Raw genomic sequence first — 9,080 nt, 5'->3', positions numbered from 1 at the left:
TAAATGCAGACTACTAAGTGAAAGAAGCCAATCTGAAAAGGATACATACTATATGATTCCAACTACATGACACTCCGGAAAAGACAAAAACTATGGAGACAAAAGAATCAACAATTGTGGGGAGGGAGGTATGAAAAAGCTGAGCACCGAGGATTTTAGGGGGGTGCGGGGGACAGTGAAAGTATTCTTTATGGTTACTATAATGGTAGAAACATGTCATTTTATATTTGTCCAAATCCAGAGAGAACCTTAATGTAAACTAGGGACTCTGGATAATAATGCTGTGTCAATGTCAGTTCATGGATGGTAACAAACGGGTTACTCTGGTGCAGATTTAGTGCAGGAGGCTGAGTTAATGTGGGGGCAGGGAGTATATGGGAAATTTCTGTGCCTTCCACTCTACTTTTCTGTGAACCTAACACTGCTCAAAAAATAAAGTCTAGTGGTTTGTTTGTTTTTAATAAAGGAATGAACTCTGTTCCTATAGTAAGAAACATTTTTCTGTCTTTCTGTCATGACATCCTGATGCCTCCTGAGCAGCTGTACTCGGATGAAATAGTGACGCAAACAACGAAATGAAAGAGCAGCTATCAATCATCTAATTCTTCAGGTGAGCTCATCTACCAGTAACTGCTATCCCATAAATATCTGTTTCTTTCTCCATCTAAAGGATACAACAGTGTTTTTCAAATTGTTTACATGTTAGAAAAGGATTTGGAAGTGTTCTTTTTAAAGGAAACACTGGGTAGAACAATTTAGATTTCTAGATTTCTTTATTGTGACCACTTTGTGGGTCTCTGGTTTGCTAATGTGCATTATGAATCTCTAGAATGTGTTTAAAATCCAGTATTTCCAAAACTAGTCTGACCAAGGACACCTTTTTGTCATATAGCATCAAATACCATCTCATAAGATATTAGTGTTCTGAGAAAAGCCCTTTGGGAATGCTGACCAAGAACTACCCGTCCATTAAATTAGTTTTATTGAATCTATTAAAGACAGACAGCAGGAGTTCATTTTTGGATACATCTTAGTACATTGACAAGAATTTTTCTCACTGGAAGTAAGTAGGACAGTACTGTTATTAGCAAAATAATGACTCATTAGAAACAAGAGGCAAAAGAAATAGTTATAATGGTATATTCAATAGAGGAAGAGGGGTGTTCTCATCCAATTTCTGCTTTTGTTCAAAGTCCAGGCTTGAAGCACAGATCAATGATCAATTATAATTTCTAAGGAAAGAGAAAATATATATCCTATCAGGTTCAAACTACTGGGAAAATGTACACATTACCAGAGTTAGTTGCAAAAAAAGGTTGGTAGGTATAAATATCTGGGGTTTCTTCCTCAATTAAACTTCTAAAGGAGAAAATGCTTGATTCCCATGATAATTGTTTTCAGAAAGAGGACAAGCCAATCTTTGGGGAAAGGGAGGTAACAATATTAATTGAAGAGAAAGCAATCATTTAAGATTATGTATAGTGTATATTTTTAAAATAAGACATAGATTAACTTAGCCGCAGCAGGTGTAGCACACTCTACCATTAGCATGGACCCCTAAGCAACAGTATGTCCTGCTGATGGGGACCTTAACAATGGCTCTCGTGTTTTCCAACACAGAGCAGTCTCTGTGTTGGGTTGAATAGTGTCCTTCCCCAAATCACATCTACCCAGAACCTATGAATACAACCTTACTTGGAAATAAGGTCTTTGCAAGTTTAATCAAATTAAGATGAGGTCATACTGGAGTAATGTGGGCTCTAAATCAAATATGACTGATGTCCCTTAAAAAGCGAGTCTCTTAAAAAAGTGAGCTTACAGAGTTGAAGCCTTCACATTGGAATCTCGATTGGAGTGATGCATCTACAAGCCAAGGAACACCAAGGGTTGCCAGAAACCACTAGAAGCTAGGAGAGAAGATGCAACAGATTGTCCCTCAGAGTCCCCAGAAAAAAACAAACCCTGCTTTGATCTCAGACTTTTGACTTCCAGAACTGTGAGACGGTAAATCACTGTTGTCTTAAGCCACCCAGTTACTGATACTTTGTTGCAGCAGACCCAGGAAATTAATAAAATCTCAAATTTGAGTTTTGTAAAACCCTTTGTATCGGCCTGCTTGTATTTTTCTATTAGTTCCTTTAACTAAAATCTAAATTATCCTGGCAAAGTGTACCCATGTATGGTCATTTTGAGATGTGTCTTAAATTTCAACCCCACTCTCCCACTCCCACCAGTTGGGAGGGGCGATTAATGCACCATTTCTTGGGAGAGCCAGGCCCATGGTGTGTGTGTGTGTGTGTGTGTGTGTGTGTGTGCGCGTGTGCGCGCGCTCATGCTGCATGCTGAGGCTCTCCTCATCTCAAGGAGGGAGGGAGGTTTGAGCTTGCTCTGGAATTAAACTCGGACACAGAAATGTTTCTCAGAACTAGCTTCACAGAAGATGGACTTTATTTTTATGCCCCCTCTTTGCTAATATTTGAGAGGTACCATTTTTTGATTTTATTTTTTTTCTCAACTGAACTGATTACCAAATCATGATTTTAGCAGCCCAGGAGATGGAAATTCAATAGCCCTCTTTGTTGATAATAACACTGAAGAGCTAAAGCATCTAAAGGCCAGAGGCTCCAGGTGCTACAGACAATGCAGCTGAAGGCAGAAGCAGCGCCTGGGCCCTAACTCCCAGGGAGGAGCCCGAGGCTGGATCCATTCATGATGACAGGGCTCAGGAATCCTCTTCTCCCCTCTGAAAGTGCTCCAACATGTTTGGTCAGGAGAAATGTTTGCAAGGAAACTTTGTGTTTTTTTTGTTTTTTTATTTTCTTATTTTTTAATGTTTTCTGAAATTGGAGACTTTCAAATTCAAGGGTTGCTGAGCTGTTCTGATTTGGCTTCTTTGGTATCTGTTTTTTCACCACTATTACCCTTGGATTTATCTTCTTCCTTAACATCAGTTTTTGTCTTCTGTTTCCTTCTTGTCTTCCTCAATTCTAGCTTTCTTTGCTCCTTTCTTATGATCAGCCACATTTCTACGACCTCCTTCTCCTTCATCCTCTGAATCTGAGAATTCTTCATCACAAGCTATCCTTTTTTCTGATGCTCAAATAGAAATTCTCTTGTCTGGGTCTTCTCCATCTTCATCTCCGCTGTCTTCATGAACAGCATCTTCTGGAATAGCTTGCATTTGGACACCAGGTGCATGAGGCAACATGCGTAAATTTTCAAATAAACGCTGTTTTATCTTTTCCACATATTCTGGAGTGTTCTGGTTTGTCATATTTGAAGGACTAATATGCAGTTTGAAGTCTGGTCCAAAATTCTCAAAGTAATCATTATATGGCAAGTCATTAGGAATCTCACAATCAAGGGCAACTGCAGTCTCATATGTCCAACAGCGAGCAACGTTACGAAATGTGTATCCACCTCCCCCAAGCATCAGTAATGGTAAATTGAAAGTTTTTACAACTTCTACACATTTAGCATGACCTTTGACTGTCAGATTGAAGCAACCAAGTCTATCACCAGATAGCGAGTCTGCACCACACTGTAGCACCACAGCGCTAGGTTGATACATCTCCATCACTTTTGAGATGACAGGCTTAAATATTTGCCCATAAGATTCATCATCTATACCATCTCTCATTGGAAAATTGACAGCATAGTATTTGCCTTTTCCTGCACCAATACCCCTCAAGCCTCCTGTTCCAGGAAAGTATTCTCCGTATTTATGGAATGATACAGTCATTACACGATCTGTTGTATAAAAAGCTTCTTCAACACCATCACCATGATGGATATCAATATCAATATATAAGACTCTCTGGTGATACTTTAGTAATTCAAGGATGGCAAGCACAATATCATTAACATAACAGAATCCTGATGCTTCTGATTTCTTAGCATGATGTAATCCTCCAGCCCAATTAACAGCCATATCAGTTTCTTGTCGGTTTAACTTCAGCAACTGAGCCACCAGTTGAGAGCTGACAAAACTCAAAGAGTCCATCAAACACTGGACAATCTTCTCCAATATTAAATCTCTGCATCTGCTTACTGTACTTAGACATGTTATCTGGTCTTATTGAACGTAGAAATTTGATGTATTCATCACTGTGGTATTTTGTCATTTCTTCAGCAGTGGCTTTAAAGGGCCTATATATTTCCATTTTTCTATATAAGCCATAATTTAGCACCAAGTTATGGGTCATGCGGATTCTATGAGGTTTCATAGGATGGCCTCGTCCATAGTAATAGTTTCCAATGTCACTATCGCAGTAGTAGCAGACTTTCTTTTTGCCGCCTCCCTGACTGTACGCCATGGGCTCCCCAGCCACCGCCGCCTCGGGGCTCCTCCTCCTGCTGCTGCCGCCGCTGCCCCGGCCCTGGCTCCGAGGGGAGAGAAAAGGGCTGTGGCTTAAGTGGGGGCAGCTGTCTCACGGGGGAGGATGGGCCTGAGGGAGGAGAGGGTGCCAGAAGGGCTCGGTAAGACCGGGCAGAGGGGCCGAGAGCGCCGAGCAGGGGAGGCCGCAGCACCAACTCTCGACACTGGGGAGGGGGGCTTGCCTAAGGGTCCTTGTTCGGGCACCAGAGGCTGAGGTCCAGCCCCAGCAGGTCCAGGGGTTCCCCAAGGTGTGGACAGAGTCAGCAAAGAAGGAAGGACACGGAGTTGCATTCAGTCTTTCAGCAGAGCAAGGTTCTCCCTCCAGGATCTCCAGCCAAGTTCTGTGTTTTACTGTCTTGTTACATCTGTATTTATACCAGTTGATTTTAATCCTCTCAATTTCTATTCCAAAGGTTAGGGCGTTTCTTATCTCCATTCCAGGGAGTAAAGATTATGTAGCTTAAGGGTGATTGTTCATAGTTAAAGTGATTAACTATCCACCTTGCATTTAGTTAAGGGGTTTTATTCCCTCCCTAACTTCAGGGAAAAATCCCTACCTGGGGAAACAACCTTCTCGGAGAGGTGACCTTGGTTGAAACACATAGCGCCAAGAAGGGGAGTAAACATATTACGAACAGTATGCCATATATGCCAGGTCCCTTGAAACATATGCTGTGCAGATGTTTCTTCCCTGCAGCGACTGTGTCAAGCAGCAAGGATGGACTGGCTTCCGGCAGGAGAGAAGTGCTGGGGATAGAAATTTCTGTTCATTAGCAAGTTGGTAATCAAACCCAAAGAAATAAAACATGTGAGGAAAAAAGTATAGAAAGCAGAGATTGTAGTAAATCAACATTTAAGAAGCATGTAAAAGATGAGGCCACAGACAGATGGAAAAGGGATGTTAGGGAGAGGAGGAAAACCAGAGTCATAGGACAATGGCTGCCTATCTTATTCCTTGAACACTACTTTCTGACCAGGTGTTACCTTCACCTGGAAGCGTAGTGCCAGCTATCCTAAAAGTTTGGGCTCTTTCTTAATTAGGAAACTTTTAGAGATTCATATGGATATGCACAATACATGCTAGAGATCAAATAAATACTGATTTGTTTTCTCAAAAAAAAAATTGGGGCTCAAGCAAATTGTTAACAAACACCCTTATCTTTGGTTATTGGTGTCTTGAATCTGGTCTGTTGCATTGTCTTGAGACTCGGGTTCCTGAAGATGTCCTGTTTTACCAAGATATTTGGCCAATATATTACTTAAATAAATTATATAATCTCTCTGTGATTCAGTTGCTCATTTGGAAAATATCAAATAGATCAGTAATTTTTAAATTTCTTTTTTAAAGTCATAGAATTTTTTTCTCAAATGAAATATTTTGTGGAGCCTCAATGTAGTAAACAGAAAAAGGCTATAGCTGTTTTGATTGAAGTCAGGTCAGTTGTGAACAGGAGCTCTGTCCTTATATATCAAGTTACCCACCTCAAACATGTTTTTAGAATTAATGTTCAGCCTTTGCTTGTAGACCCAGATCCTGATAACTCACTTCAATGGAGAAAATGTGCTTTGGCCAACACCACATATTTCTGAACTTTGATGATGGTGGATATTCGTTTGTGGCAGACACTGTTGGTTGCCTTTTCCTTGTCAATTCTATTTCTCATTTCTCCCTGTCCCTCGACTTTTTATTGTTGGAAGAGCTCTGTTTTTGTTTTATGGTTTCCTTTTACTGCTTAAGAAAAATGATCTTCTTCCCAGCCCCAAAGGATAAATGATAATTGGTCTAATTGTGGTGATCTTCCTCCTTTTCTTAGTGATTTTGTTAGGAAGCAAGGAAACTTTGGAAAGAACTATTCATGAATCCAGATGCAGTTTCAAAACATTGCACACCATTTGTTTTGTGTTTTGTTCAGTCTGCAAATATGTGACAGTGGAGCCCAAGGAACTGGAAGAACACCCGAAAGTCTAATTCACAGCATCCTTCAGTTCGCTGGAGAGTTTCACGTGTAATATAGGGCTGCTGGGGAAAAAGAATTTTACACTCACACTTAGAAGCTAGTGTAATTACCCCATTAGTAGTATCTACATAACTTCACCCAAGTAGAAATCTCAACTAAGTTCTATGTAATATTACATCATAAGAGATTAATTTGGGAGGATGAATGGCACATTTTGGGGGTATTTTTAAGTAAATTTTTTTATGGGGAATGACTTTTTGAGTATTTTTCACAATCATGTTTAGATATTTCAAGTTCATTATGGAATAAGGACAAAGGAGGAAGGAAGGGAGGGAGAGAGGGAGCAACAGAGAGAAGAAAGATGGGAGAAAATTAATTTCACAGTTAGTAAAACGTACCAGAAAAAAACTTTGGTAATATCTAGAACAGAATATAAAGCCCACATCAGAAACATTTGGCATTCTTCTATGAAACCGCAAAGACGAAGCCACTCACTGTTTTGACTACTAAAGGAAGATTGGCTCTGGGGAGAAAATGAATGCTTTTTGTCATGACCAAGTTTTTTTTTTTTAAGTAAAATGTTCAAATTGTTATGTCTATTTTGAAAATGAATGCAGCAATGTTGATTGATGAGATAAAAAATAATTCAACAAAGTAACCGAAAACATACGGTATGGACGAATGATGTAAATTACAAAATAGCATCCAGAAATAAAATTACTTTAAGGATTAAGCTACCTTTGGTTTGTTATTCTCTGCTTCAGGAGATGATGTGTATGGGATACATATGAATATGCATGGGGCAGACTCAACAAAATGGTGCTGCCCCCCTGTCCCTCACCACTCCGACTAGTTGATTCTTATTTCAGGAAAAAAAAGCTTGGGCCCTGCCTGAGAGCCAACATGGAAACTGGAGGAAAATCTCCCACTCACAGGGCAACAAGGCAATGACAGGCTCCTAATGATTTCATTTCATGTAAAAAATACAGTCAGAGGTAATGGGAACCTAGAGCGCCCAGTGATGGACTGTGTAACTCCAGGCCTCTCTTGGTACCATTTCCCAAAGACGCCCAGTGCCCTTGAGGACCTGCAGTACAGAGAAGCAGAACAGAAACCACAAGAATTACGTTATCTAAAATGTGAGGAAACATTTACCTTAGTTTCCTATGAACATGAATAAGTAAATAGTTTATCCATTCCCTTTAGGCATTTTAAAGACATTCTGTTATTATTGACTAACCTGTCAAATTCTGTGTGTGCACAATTTTTATTCAGTGCGATATGCAGTGGCTAGGCAAAAAAATTAAAAAAATAAAAGAACTATTCTGCTTTTGTTTTTGCATTAAGCCTTGTAAGAAATCCAGTGTTAAATAAAATGTGTCATTCCTCTTTCATTCATTTTATCCATTTAATTTTATTTAATAAAAATGTTGAGGAAGTCCATTGACATATGGTTAGTTTAAAAGGCATATAATCTATCTATTCTAAATATAGGTAATGAGTTCATTAATATAAAAATATTAATATTTCTATCAAAGAAAATGAAGGGACAATTGCTGTAACTTCATATTGCACCTTGCTGGCAATTTTCTTATGAAATTCAATTTACTTATCTACCATTTATCTCAGTCAACATGGCATTTCAATAAAAGACCTATTTGCTAAAGACAGCAGGTTGGGAACAAAAAAATAAGGAGATGACCTTTCTTTAAAGGTCTGAGATTCCAATGCAAATGCAATTGGTATGAGTCAGGCTCACCAAAAAAAGGTAATAGAGTTATTTCCATGAGCTAGAGTAATTCCTTATAAAAATGGGTCTGAAGAATAGGGTTAGTGTAACCAATTTACTGTAAGCTTTAAAAAATCCATTCTAATGTTATGACTCCATTTATGTGAGCCGCCTCTAAGTTCTGAGGTCAACTGGTGTTTGCTGTCCAAACACCAGTGCGTGTCTCCTTAAAGGTGGCCAACAGTCTGTCACCTATGATTTCATAGCCACTCAACAGGAACATCAGAGAGAATGCCAGCTGACTTTTACATGCTGTTTAACAACCAGCCACCAACAGAAAAAAACTTCAGATGATGCGTTACATGAATTTAAGACCTTTTAGTAACTCCTCCTCATTTGGACTCTTGTAATTTTTTAAAGAATTCTTCTTTTAAAATAGTTCTTTAACATATCAACCTATCTGCAACAGAGGCCTCAGCTGGAATTTAAATGGTTTTCACTCTAGACTCAAGCATGTCTGGGCATAACTGGAGGACTGGTAAGGGGAGATGGCCAGAAATCGATTTATATTGATTGCCAACCAGCCAACTTGGAAAAGAACTAACATTAAGAAAGTGTCAAAGTGAATAAGCTTGGATGACAAATAGTAGGCAAGTGTCTGAAGACAGAGGGGTTCTGAGGACTTGGCTGTGATTCCACTCCTTGCCCAGACTCCATGGATGGCTGAGTCTTAAGACCAAGTGAAAGCTGAGGGATCTGTTTCTGCATAACCTCTGTACCATGTTTGAGACCACCAGGGGTCTACAGTATCAGCGCCCGTAGTGGCTGTGGAGCTGGCAGTGGTGTTGAGATGAAGAGTGGCAGCATCATGGGCAATTAGTGGCACTGAAAAGGTCAACCATGGTGGTGCTCTCAGAGCCCTCAGCCTTAGGCGCTGGTACCCATTATGCCATGGCAGCCCTCAGACTATCGGGGCATTGACAATGTCTTTAGAGGGTAATGGAGGCAGATAGCA

General features: G+C 39.8%; 1 pseudogene; it reads right to left on the bottom strand.

Annotated features, from left to right (window-relative positions):
* Positions 1 to 2,819: 2,819 nt before the first annotated feature.
* On the bottom strand, positions 2,820 to 4,319 carry LOC102433224 (annotated as a pseudogene).
* Positions 4,320 to 9,080: the final 4,761 nt, after the last annotated feature.

This window comes from Myotis lucifugus, unplaced genomic scaffold, assembly GCF_000147115.1.
Source record: "Myotis lucifugus unplaced genomic scaffold, Myoluc2.0 scaffold_17, whole genome shotgun sequence".
Taxonomy (NCBI): Eukaryota; Metazoa; Chordata; class Mammalia; order Chiroptera; family Vespertilionidae; genus Myotis; species Myotis lucifugus.
Note: the sequence above shows the minus strand (reverse complement) of the source record. Positions and strands in the feature narration are given on the sequence as shown.